Raw genomic sequence first — 14046 nt, forward strand, 5'->3', positions numbered from 1 at the left:
GATTAAAGACAATGTGAGATTATGTATAGGTTTGGAAGAATATTCTTGAAATCTGTGAAGCTAGAAATTTTTTGTTAAGAAGAAATTTATTTTGGAAAATCTTATTTATGACAGTGGAAAAGTCAGAGTTCAGATAATCAGACAGCATTATTGATAGATTTGCTTTGTAAAAGTGAATGGAAGAAAGGATGTCAAGATAGTCGTAGACTATCTATAGACTTCTATATGTAGAGATAGAAGAAAGGATGTCAAGGTAGCAGTCTCCCATTGAGCCATCCTCTACTTTCTGCTACAACATTCATAGAACAGAATTGATTTAAAAAAAAAAATACAAGCCACTAATAAGACAGTTTGCTAACAACATCTTATGAGAAATTCCTCTAAAAACAAGATCAGGCCAGGTGCAGTGGCTTATGCCGGTGATTCCAGCACTTTGGGAGGCTGAGATGAGTGGATCACTTGAGGTCAGGAGTTCAGCCTGGTCAACATGGTGAAACCCTGTCTCTACTACAATACAAAAATTAGCCCAGCGTGGTGGTGTGCACCTGTAGTCCCAGCTACTTGGGAGGCTGAGGCAGGAGAATCGCTCGAACCTGGGAGGCAGAGGTTGCAGTGAGCCAAGATCGCACCACTGCACCCCAGCATGGGCAACAAAGTGAGACTGCATCTCAAAAACAAAACAAAACAAAACAAAAAACAAAACCAAAAACAAAAAAACAAGATCTATGGCACCAAATATAGAACTCTAATTGGTAATTGACACAACTGTGCCACACAAAATATGGTGTATTAGTCAGGGTTTCTGAGAGGGACAGAACTAATAGGATAGAGCTGGGTGTGATGGCTCCTGCCTGTAAGCCCAGCACTTTGGGAGGCCAAGGCAGGCGGATGAACTGAGGTCAGGAGTTTGAGACCAGCCAGGCCAACATGGTGAAACCCCGTCTCTAATAAATATACAAAAATTAGCTGAGTGTGGTGGTGCACACCTGTAATCCCAGCTACTTGGGAGGCTGAGGCAGGAGAATAGCTTGAACTCAGGAGGCGGAGGTTGCCATGAGCCGAGATAGTGCCACTGCACTCCAGCCTGGGCAACAGAGCGAGACTCTGTTGTCTCAAAAAAAAAAAAAGCGAGTCTCAAAAAAAAAAATACTAATAGGATATATATATATAATATATATATGTATAATATATATGTGGTAGCTTATTCAGCATGAATGCACATGATCACAAGATCTCACAATAGGCTGTCTGCAAGCTTGAGGAACAAGGAGAGCCAGTCCACGTCTCAAAACTGAAGAACATGGAGTCTGATATTCGGGGGCAGGAAGCATCCAGCATGGAAGAAAGATGCAGACTAGAAGGCTGGGCCAGTGTCACCTTTCCATGTTTTTCTGCCTGCTTTATATTCGCTGGCAGCTGATTAGATGGTGCCCACCATATTAAGGGTCGGTCTGCCTTTCCCAGCCTGCTGACTCAAATGTTAATCTCCTTTGGCAACACCCTCACAGATGCACCCAGGATCAATACTTTGCATCCTTCAATCTAATCAAGTTGACACTCAGTATTAACTATCACAAATGGCAAACTTACTATTGTAAAAGAAAGTAAAAATTTCTTTATCTCCCACGATCAGACTCAGATTCAGGGCCTATGACTAGAAAATTAAACTAGACTAGATTCAGGGCCTATGACTAGAAAATTAAAATGCTCTGATTTTCTGGTTCAACCAAAATATCTCCACACCAACTATCTTACTTAAGTAAACTGCATGGTTTTTTGGGGATTAAAATCCTGTGGAATCTAATTTTTTAGGAAGTGTGTCAGTTCTCAGGACAATACTAATTATGTGTTTCTGATCCTCATCCTACTGCCTCTCCTTCAAAAGGCCTTGGTTACATTTTCTTTTTTCTCTTTCTGCCTTCTATAAACTGACTTACTCTAAAAAAGGGAACTCAGTTTGAGCTAGGTGCCCACCTTTGTTTCAGTTTAATTAAGAGAGAAGAGGTACTATGATGGTTAATACTGTCAACTAGATTGAATTGAAGGATGCCAAATATTGTTCCTGGGTGTGTCTGTGAGGGTATTGCCCAAAGAGATTAACATTTGAGTCAGTGAACTAGGAGAGGTAGACCCACCCTCAATCTGGGTGGGCACCATCTAATCAGCTGCCAGTGAGGCTAGAATAAAAGCAGCAGAGAAACGTGGAAGGACTGACTGGTTTAGTCTTCTCCCCTACATCTTTCTCCTGTCCTGGATGCTTCCTGACCTCAAACATCAGATTCCAAATTCTTCAGCTTTGAGACTCTTGGGCCTTCCACCACAGACTGAAGGCTGCACTGTTGGCTTCCCTATTTTTGATATTTTGGGACTCAGACTGGCTTCCTTGCTCCTCAGCTTGCCTCAGACGGCCTATTGTGGGACTTCACCTTGTGATCATGTGCATCAGTACTCCTTAATAAACTCATGTATGTATATACACACACACACATATATATATGTATGTATGTATGTATCCTATTAGTACTGTCTCTCTAGAGAACCCTGACTAATACAGGTACTATGATACAATAGAGTCACAGGGGTTGAAAGTGAGACATCAAATACAAAGAAGGGGTATGGACTCTGCAGATACTCCAAAATGTGTCTACTTCAGGATTGTATTTTTTCAATATTCTACTAATTAAAGTTAGAGACAGGGTACTGGTTGTTTATAAAAAGAATCTACCTAAATTTAGAAAAGTTATAATAATTTAGGGCCTATGGGAACTGGAATTTGAGCTAGGTGAGAGCTGTGTGCTTGAGTATGTTCTGCGGCTGTAGACACAAAAAGGGAACCTTAAACTGCTGATGTGAAGAGTGAATAGTCCTATGTCTGACTGTATGACTTAGAAATTTCCAGAATTGATGAAAGCCATCAACCCTCAGATTGAGGAAACACAATGGATCCCATGCTAAAAAATACACCGGACAACATTATAGCGAGACTACAGGACGCAAAAGATAAAGATTTTAAAAACAACTAGAGAAAAAAGTTAAAATATATAAATCAACATTAAAAAGTAACTTAAAGATGCGTGTGTTTGGAAATTTAACTGTGAATTCAATTTTTTAAAAAGATATGGGGAATTTGAGACAAGCCTGGGGAACATGGTGAAACCCTGTCTCTACAAAAATAATGCAAAAATTAGTTGGGTGTGGTGGTATGTGCCTGTAGTTCCAGCTATTTTGGAGGCTGAGGTGGGAGGATGCCTTGAGCCCCGGAGGTTGAGGATGCAATGAGCTGAGATCGTACTGCTGCACTCCAGCCTGGGAAACAGAGTAAGACTGTCTCAATAATAATAATAATAATAATAATAATAATAATAATAAAGATATGGGGCAATCTAGGTTAGCTAATTCTTCTTAGGTGAGCTGTGGTTATTTGTGTCCTCCAAAGAATTTGTTCATTTTATCTAAGTTGAAGAATTTATTGGCATAAAGTTGCTCCTAATTTTCCTTTTAATGACTATAGAATCTGTAGTGATATTTCCTCTCTCATTCCTGATATTGGCAATTTATTTGTTTTCCCTTCTTTAGCTGATTAGCTAGAGTTTATTAATTTTATTGACTTTTTTCCCCATAGAACTGGGGTTTTTATTTTATTTCCCTGGTTTTTCTTTACTGCTTTTTTGTGTTCCATTTCATTGATTTCTATTTTTATTTTAATTCCTTTTTATGCTTATTTTGGGCTTTTCTTTCTCTCTTAATAGTTTCTTAAGGTGCAAACTTAAATCATTCGTTTTAAACCCTTCTGCTTTCCAAATACAAGCATTCTTACTCTATAAGCTCTTAAACCTCTGATGCCCCTAAAACTCCTTGGCTGTATCTAACAGATTTTAATATATTGTGTTGTTAAATCAAGGTTAGCCTAAAGCTGCCTCCTTACATATTTTAAGTTCATTCTAAAGGTTTCTCTGTTCACTGTGTACTGTAACAAGTGGAGGTGTAAACAGACCCAGCCTACACTTGTGCTAATTACTGAGTTTTAGCCAGTCAAACATAGCCAACTGTTTGAACCATGTTCAAATAAGGCAAACACCATGCTGTAGCCAATCAGAGTGTTTATCTTCATTCAGCTCAATTTCTAATTTCACTCATGGTTTGTTCTTTAGAAGTGTTGTCTAGTTTCCAAATATTTGGAGATTTTCTAAATGCATTTTTGTTATTGATTTTTAAATTTAATTTCATCGTGGTCAGAGAATATGTGTTATTTCAATCCTTTTAAATGTATGGTCTTGCAGGTTAAATTGCGTTCCCTCAAAATACATGTTTAAGTCCTAACCCCTCGTACCTGTCAATGTGACTTTACTTGAAAATAAGGTCTTTGCACATGTAGATGTAGTCAAGTTAAGATGAGGTCATACTGGATTAGGGTGGACCCTAATCCAATGACTGTTCTTGTGAGAAGAGAGAAATGTGGACACAGACACATACAGCAAGAATGCCATGTGATGGCAGAGGCAGAGATTGTAGTGACATACCTACAAAGCAAGGAACACCAAGGACTGCTAGTAACCACCAAAAGCTAGGAAAGAAGGCATGAAGCAGATTTTCCCTCAGGACCTCCAGAAGAAACCAACTTTGCCAATACCTTGATTTTAGGCTTCTAGCCTTCAGAACTAGAAGATAACAAATTTATGTTGTTTTAAGTCACCTAGTTTATGATATTTTGTTATGGTGGCCCTAGGAAATGAATATACCTCGTAAATGTTGCATGTGCATTTGTTAAAAAAAAAATGTGTGCAGATGTTCCTCCTTAACTTATGATGGGGTTATGTCCCAATAGACCTATTGTGAGTTAAAAATATATTAAGTTGAAAATGTATTTAATTCACCTAACCTACCTTAAACACGCTCAGGACACTTACATATGACCACAATTGGGAAAATCACCTGGCAACAGAGTATGCTATAGAGTATTGATTGTTTATTCTTGTGATCTTGTCACTGACTGGGAGCTTTGGCTTGCTGCTCCTGCCCAGTATTGAGAGAGTATAGTACCGCATATCACTAGCCTGCGAAAAGATAAAAATTCAAAATTCTAAGTAGGATTTCTACTGAATGTGTATGGCTTTTGCACCATCTTGAAGCTGAAAAACTGTAACTCACTGTAAGTCAGGGACCACCTGTATTCTGTGAATGTTGGATGGAGTCTTCTAAAACATTAGTTAGGTCAGGTTTGTTGATAGTGCTGTTTGAGTGTTCTATGTATTTCATGATTTTTCATCCACTTTCAATTATTGAGAGAAGGGTGTTGAAATCTTCAACTTTCACCGTGGATTTATTTATTTGTTTTTCCAGTATTATCAGTTTTTGCTTCATGTATTTTGAAGCTCTCTGATAATAGGTATAAAAACATTTAGAATTGTCATGTCCTCTTAATAGATTGCTTCCTTTATCATTAAAAATGACCCTCTTTATTCCAGCTAATTCTTTGAAATGCACTTTATCTGATATTAATACAACTATTCTAGATTTCTTTTAATGAGTGTTAGCATGGAAGATCTTTTTTAATTCTTTCACTTTTAACCCATCTGCTTTTTAAATTTAAAGTGGGTTTCTTATAGATAGCATGCAGTTATTTTTTGATGTTATCCAATCTGACAATCTCTGCTTTTTATTTGGTGTGTTTAGATCAATTACATTTAACATAATTAGTGATTGTTGAGTTTAAATCTATGCTTTTTGCCAGGTTTAGTGGCTCATGCCTGTAATCCCAGCACTTCGGGAGGGTGAGGCAGGAGGATAACTTGAGGCCAGGAGTTTGAGATCGGCCTGGGCAGCATAGCAAGACACCTTTTCTACAAAAATAATACAGTAAATAAATAAATACCTCTATGCTTTTTCTATTTATTTTTTAGTAATGATCATACTAAATTACACATTTTGGAAACCTGACAATTACTACAAGAAATTCGGAAAAAAGACATGTCTTTAAATTAATTTCTTTTTTTTTTTCTTTTCTTTTCTTATTTTATTTTATTTTATTTTATTTTTTTGAGACAGGGCCCTCACTCTGTCAACTAGACTGGAGTACAGTGGTACGATCTTGACTTACTGCAACCTCTGCCTCCCAGGCTCAAGTGAGTCTCCTGCCTCAGCCTTCTTAGTAGCTAGGATTACAGGCATGCACCACTACTGCCTGGCTAATTTTTGTATTTTTAGTAGCGACAGGATTTCACCATGTTGTCCAGGCTGGTCTTGAACTCCTGACCTCAAATGATCCATCTGCCTCGGCCTCCCAAAGTGCTGGGATTGCAGGTGTGAGCCACTGTGCCCAGCCTTAAATTAATTCCTTAAATATAATTTTGACTGTGTATTCTTTTACCCTTTGATTCTTCAAAGGATAAACTTTCACAACTCATTATAGGAATAGTTATATACATTTTTAGGATTTTTGTCAAATTTGGGAAAACCTTGGTCAAATTAGTTTCATACATGATTTGTAAGATTTGGAAGAATTTTCCAAAGGACTAGCTTCTAGTTCGAAACAGTTCATATTGTCTTTCTTTGCCTCTCATGTATTTCCAGTGCCAAGTGCAGTGTTCATATCACTATATGTCCTCTGGTCATGCATTATTTTGTCACAATTCTGAGTGAATTGGCGTGGTGAAACGAACATTTCTCCTCTACTAGTGCAGCAAGCAATAACTTAACTATACATGGAAGTGACTATGACCTACATAAAAATACCCCACTAAACCCAAACTAAATGAGTCCCCAACTCAACATCCCCTTAGAAGAACTCAAAAACCTGTTATACCAAATGTTTCTAGGAAAGTGTGATGGAGAGAAGTTGGAATAGTCTTAATGGTTGCATTTAAAGTATTTCACTTTTTCAAACTTTATAAAAACATGTGACTTGTAAATATATTATTGAGACAATAGAAACAGTCTGTGCAAGTGAGCTTCATTAGCTTCATGGTAAATCTATTCAAGGGATGACTATTGTAGGGGCAAGTCTGAAATTCTTAGTAAGTCCTAGAAGGAACATTTAGCATAGATTATTGATACTTATGTTTAGAATGTTAGGCACTTAGAACCAGTAGTTGTCAGCTACAGGCTTAAGTACCATTTCTGGGTCAACAGGAAAAGTCACCGACTTCCTCTGTTCTTTAGCGTTTTACTCTAGACCACAGTCCCTTCTTACCCCACACATTCTCCCAGGAACCTCATCTGCTCTCATCTATTTAATTGCCACCTATATGCTAATAATTCTCAAATCTAGCCCAATCTCTCTCTGAACTTTAGACATGTATGTTCCACTGTTCCTTGATATTCCTGCATCAACTAGAACCTTTTGTCTTTCTTTTCAACCTGCCCTGCCCTTACCTTCTGTGTTGACCAAATCAAAATGCTAAGAATTATCCATGGCTTCTTACTGTCTGACCTCACCCTACCAACTGCTGAGCACACTGCCAAGCACATAGTAGATGTGTACTAGACTTGAGGTATTATGTTATAATGTTATAATCATATCAGTAACTAAGTCCTGTTGGAGTTCATTCTAAGTATTTCTAATCCACCGCTCTCCAGTCCTACTATTCTCATCCAGGCTACCATGTTGTCTCATGTGGATGGATTATTGCAATACTCTCATCTCTACCTCCTATCTCACCCCCTCCCGTAAAATTCATTGTCCACACTGAAACCTGAATGTTTTTTGAAAATGGAACTCTTACTTAGGACACTCTTCTGATGACTATTCTTCAAAGCCTTCATATTGTCCTGGGTATGAAGTTCTGACTCCTTTACCCCTCTTTCAAGGGCCTATACCAGGCCCAATCATACCTCTACTCTCATTTCTTACCACTTCTCTGAAATGAACTCTGTTCTGGCCACATTGAGTCTTTCAGTTCCTCAAATTGCCATGCACTCAGTTCCCAGACCCTTTCACTTCTAAATTTCAATTGAGCACAATCATAATGACTCTATCACCTAAATATTTTTTCCATGCCTCTCTCCCACTCCCACATTGCTGCCAGTCTGTTTTTCATCACTTCTTTATCTGCAATAACCTCCCAACTGATCTCTTCTTGATCCTAGCTTGCTCCTTTCAATTCTTTCTTCACTCTGCCAGCAGAATGACCTTTCAGAAACATTTTATCTTATCTCTCCTTTCCTTAAACACATTAATGGCATGTATCCCTACAACTTTTAGGAGAAAAATAAAATGTCTTAACAGATAGAGTCCTTTGTGATTTGGTTTATGTCCATCTAGATCTCTAGTTTCATTTTTTACCCCTCTCTCATACAGATCATTTCCCAAATTGAGATCCTCAAGTTTTCTAAATATCATGCACTTTCCTACCTCTGGACTATGCCACATACAGTTTCCTTTGTGCTTTTATAGCATCCTTATCATACATTATCTTTCCAACTAGATCACACACTTCCAGGGTTGTTTCTTTATACTTTTATGTGTTTTCTATAATATTCATTTATTATTTTTACATTCTAACAAAATAAAAGAATTGTGAGGGGGCTATCCATTGAGGAAACTGGATATCCATTGAGAGAATTTAGCTGTAGAAGAGAAAAATGTGGTGGGATAAGACAGGCAACAAGTTGGGTGGTGGGTCACAATACCTGTTTTCAAACATCCAAGGGCTTTCTTGGAAGAGTTTAGATGTCCATCTGGTGTAGATTTTAGGGAAACAGATTTTTTCTTAGTGTAAGAAAGTTGAACAGAGTTGTCTGAAGAGGGAATTTGCTGCTGAGTCAATAGGAGGTGAATGAATCACTTCTGGGTTTGTTTAGTGGAAGGGCTCTCCCTGATACAGGGACATTTCTGTTCAAAGAGGGAATTCAGCCTCTTCTGGAAGGTTGGCTCAAGTGGTCTGTGAGGTCTCTTCTATCCTTTGAATTTCACCATTACAAAAATAATGTAATAGCTTTCCACCCTTATACCCTGAAAACAGATTGACTTTACACTATTTAGAGGGTTCTGGTGTAGCTAGAGGAGCACAGGCCCCTCTCAGAATTCAGTGTTAGTCCTATCTTTGGTAAGAACTCTTTGATAGAGCCCTTTTCCTTCTTTGTGTTGTTCATCTTTTTTTTCTCATCAGTATCCCATTCCTGAGGGCCAACACTTGACAGAATAGTAGTAAATGAATAACTTTCTATGTGTTAGGACACAACACCTTACTCTGTCCTATATTATGTTTCTCTTTGTGCTTGAATTATCTACCCAACTAGAATGTAAACTATGCCTTAAATTTGTATGTACCCCTTTGCAGCCTTAAATATGGAATTATGGAATTCTTACTAAAGATTATATTTATCTGTAGTAAAAATTCCAGGTCTAAATTAAACTGAATTGAATTTAGGCAACAGGAAAACAGACCCAACAAATCCACACTGAAATATTTTAGTAATCTATCAATCAAAGGGATTAAAAGAGATTTTAAAAACCCCATGAATATAGAACCTCAGTATAATCTGGCATACATAAAAGTAGTTTCTGAAATGTGGCAAATCACCAGTCCTGGCAAATTGGGAAGATAGGTATGCCAATTACAGAGTAAGAAGTTGAAGAGTGCCATGGAGAATTAGGAGCAATAACACAGGATGAATGCCTTCATACTGATTTAGCCTCAGGTGGTCCTCACCAGAATCTGACAGGCAGATCCCCTGGGATTCAGGGAGTATTATAATCCCAGGGAATTCAGTCCATTGTTAATGTTGGTCTGGAATCATACACAGTATGAGTTAAGAAATACCAGAATTCATAAAGCAAGAATGTTTCTCTTTTGGGCAGCTGAAAATTGAATTATCTGCCAATGGGAAGGAAAGCAGCAACCAGATTCCTCAAGGGGAGAGGCTTTGGTTTCTCTTTACTTGCAGATTTTTCTATAGGTAGTAAAACTATGAGCATCAGTCCCTTGGTCTTAACTGCAAAGTATCCCAGAGTATCGACCAGGGAGCTGTTGATCTGCAAATCCTCCACCTTCTCCCAGACTTACTGCATTTGAAGGTCCCCCAAGGGGCAGCATCTTGTTTGAAACCTAAAATAATTGCTTATCTTTATAGAGTCAGAGAGGGGTCTGAGGGAGAGAATAATGAAATGAAGACTAGTAGAAGCAGAAAAAAAAGGAAGTGTTTTGGATGGGGAAGGGAGAGACAGCTTGAAGCTTAGGAAAAAATTGACCAGTTTGGAGAATAACCTTTTCCTCAAAAATCCAATTGAAAGTGTTCACAAGTCTGTAGATCTAACCATGTTGGCTGGTTTGCAGCAGCAGAGATGATGACAAGCCTGTGACTCCTGGATGGAGGAAAGACACTCTTGTGGTGTGTCCCACAAGACCTTCTGCCTTCCAGCTGACAACATCATCTGTGTTTCAAAAAAATTTCTGCTTCCAATCAAGACTGAAACTGAGAAATTTTCCTGACAAGAGTGGAAGTTGTAGCATGCATAGCCTGTTAGATTTACTTCCTTTGTTTGGTGAGAAATAAAATCACTACTCCACCAACAAATTGGAATGCCTAGGATATTCTCTCTCTCTCTTTCTCACTCCCTCACGCATACACCTGCCTCCCCTTTGTGCCACGTGCATGCATGCATGTGCACACATCTACCTTATTACTTTAGAACTACGTCTGATAGTGATAGACATAATTATCTATCTATCTATCTATCTATCTATCTTATCTATCCTTGTCACTGTCTCTGTCTCTCTCTCTTTCCAATAGTTCCTAGATTATGGCTAAATTTCCCCCCACATTTGGTAGGACAAAGACTTTTTACCATTAAGGATTTTTTTTTTTTTAATGTGCCTGCTACCAGTCATAAAGGGAATACCAAAAGGTAACTCCAAACAATTTTTTGGACAGAGGTTTACTGCTGAAATAGATGAAATAACTGATAATTTATCACAGTAGTTAATTTGAAGGGGATAACTGGCACCTGGAACTACAGAGTTGCTGTGTTGATAAAAACAAAAACAGCCGCCTTACTTTGTAATTACAGCTTATGTTAAAGGTTTTCTTTTTCTATTGTGGAGTTGTTGCCAAGGCAATAGCTTGGCAATCTTCTACATGAATGCTTTGCACATTAATCCACACAGGCTTCACAGATGTTAATTTTTGTAACACACCTATGCATTCCAGAAGGGCAAAATATATTTTAAAAAATCTGTTTTATATGGTAGGAAAAGAGCATTAGAAAACAAGTTTTTCTGGCCTCCTGTGTCCCTTCCAGGACATACTCACAGTGACCATCATGGATTTTGAAATGGCCTCCAGACCTTAGCCCAGGACTGTGAGGAAAAAAGGGCAGGAAACCCAAAGGGAATCCACACGACAAACCAGATCAAGGACATGGCTAATGGTCAGAGTTGGAAGTTCTGCTACTGAGACAAGGCGGAAGCCAGGAGGCAGAAACCCAAGAGGAACTAAAGCCAAAAGTCACAGTTAGCAAAAATCAGGGCCAAAGCACAAGACAGAAACCAAAGGAGCGATCACTGTTGAGCAAAACAATCCAGTATCAGCATTCAGACACTGCCCTCGATGCAATTTCTGAATACTCTTGGTGCAACAATGCTTCTTTAACCCCAACTTGAGGCAGCTCATGTCGAAAACATCCACTATTGCTGGGCTTTGGGAGTGTGATTAATCTTGGAGGCAAGGTGAGCTGTTTAAGTTTTCACCCATCTTACGCTGTGAGGAGACAGAATAAAGAAAGCCCTTCATACTCGCTGGCTCTGGCGTCATAAAGCTTACCAAAGTAGTAACATTAAAGCAGGGCCTGGACCAGGTTGGGTGAGTGAGGTGCCTCGAGTACAAAACTTCAGGAGGCATTTACTCTTCAGGTCATACGAATGCGGGGCCACCGAGGCTCAGAGAGGGGAGGGGCCCCTTCACACCCCAGGCAGGGCAGCTCTGGACCAGACATCTGGTGCTCTGTGTCTCATGGACGTTAGGCCATGAGTTCATTCTGAATCAGAGAGTCTGTGGAACTCATGGTGTTTCTTGAAAAAGAAAAACAACATTATTAATATTTAGCTACTCCCTGGCATTTACTAATGTAGGATGGATAAAAAGAAACTCCCAAACTGGTGAAATAGAAAAATTTTGGTTAACACCATAGTAAAGACATTTTTTTCATATTCTTTTTCTGGCCAGAAAGTTCTAAATACCTTCCCAACAGTATTTGCTGCAAAAAGAACAGAGAGGAAATAAATTATTGTGTGACTCCAGCAAACACTTGCCAAATGAACAGACAATGAATTAGAATTGGCAAAAGGGAGAATGGAACTCACATGAACTCAATATCCTTTACTTTAGTTTCATTTAGTAGTTAAAGTATTACATTTATTTTATATACAATTTTTACACCTTTTTACAAAGGCTTTAAAAGGTATCTATATTAAGTGTCCACAAACTTTTCCTCTGAAACATGGCTTAAATCACTTTGGCTGACTCTGATCTCAACCAGGTAAGATGTTAAGGAAAGACAAGAACAACAACAACAAAATGGTGTAAAACTTTATCCAACCATGGCTTAACAGGACTTATTGGTTAATTTGGATTTGGGTTGATTGTCAGGATGGCCTTGAAATTCATGTTCTAAATTTAAATAGGAATTTCTTCAGTTTTCCATTCAAGAAGTGATTTTCTTTCTTTTGTTCCACTAGGCTGTACAGATTGTATTCTCTGTTTCTGAGGCTGTCATCCGTTAGCAGGATTTATAGTTGCTGACAGCTTGCTTTAATAATTCACAAGGAATAGAATCTATTTTGTGCTCTCCCTTTTCTCAGTCGGTTCAGTGATGCAGACAGATTAAAAACATGCTTTTTGTCAGTGAGATAAATTAAGAGGACTCAGAGACACCCTAGGAGGAGTCATACTGAACAAGTTACTACGATGAAATGTTTTCCCACCAGTACACAACTAGATAAAACCAGAAACAGACCAGGCTGTATTGTGAACCCTTCAATCTGGTAAGCCTGGTACTGAAGTTAAACCTGCTCTCTGGTCATACCCCAAACTGTTGAGTTAATTTATACAGGCAGCTGAATGTACTGGCTTTCAAGTTTTAGGGAAGGGAAATCATTTTAAGGACAAAATGAAATTCAAAATTCACACACAATTTATAAGCTGTGGCATTTTCTTTTTGTGAATTATGGTAGTAAAATGTGTAACTAGCACCTATTATGTATTGTTTATATAGTTATCTGAAAAAGAAGATGCCTTTATTTCTGAGTAGCATCAGACAGCAGAGCAGGAAAGAGAAGGCTGCCTGGCGATAACTTCTACTCCTCAGTTTCCAGGAGAAAGCGCCTCCTGGGTCCTGCTGTTGCTTCATGTTTCTTTAACATTAAATGTAACAAGTTCTGCATCAGGCTCAAATCCCATCTGGCCTCAGCCCAGAAGAGGCCGGGGGCCTGTCAGGCCTTACAGTGCCCTGACTTTGTTGATAGATTCTGTCTGCTCATTGAAATTCAGCAGTGGAGGAAGAAGGTGCCTCCTCCTTGCAGGCTGTTCCTCTCCCTAAGCAAACAAGACTGCGGCTCAAAGGCAATGTAGACCATGGAGTCCACAGCCAATTTCAATACTTAGTTCCTTCCTGACGCCAATAACCAGACCCACACCACAAGATGGACGCACCCTTCTGGGTAAAGAATGTATTTATTTAGGTTCATGCAGAAGCCAAAGAAGAATGAACAGGGCAGATGAGCAAATCCTACAATGGACCTTGCAAGTGAACTGAGAACTGTTTGGTGACTGGTTGACCACTTCAGCTCACTAGTGTGCACACATAACGCCCTTTCAGACTTTGGCATTCCTTGAATTTTCAGTTTGATTTTGGCACTAGCTGTTTTCATAGATATTTTTTCTTATTTTTCACGTATTTCATGCCATTATGGAAAGTAAGTGTGTTTTGGCTAGACATCCTAGCAAAAAAAAAAAAAAAAATTATGGCTTTGAAGAGTATTATCTTCGAAAGAATATTACAAATCACTATCTGGAAGTCAGCTGGCATCTGATATGTCTTTATTTGTCTAC

The sequence above is a fragment of the Macaca mulatta genome, chromosome 17, assembly GCF_049350105.2.
Source record: "Macaca mulatta isolate MMU2019108-1 chromosome 17, T2T-MMU8v2.0, whole genome shotgun sequence".
Lineage (NCBI taxonomy): Eukaryota > Metazoa > Chordata > Mammalia > Primates > Cercopithecidae > Macaca > Macaca mulatta.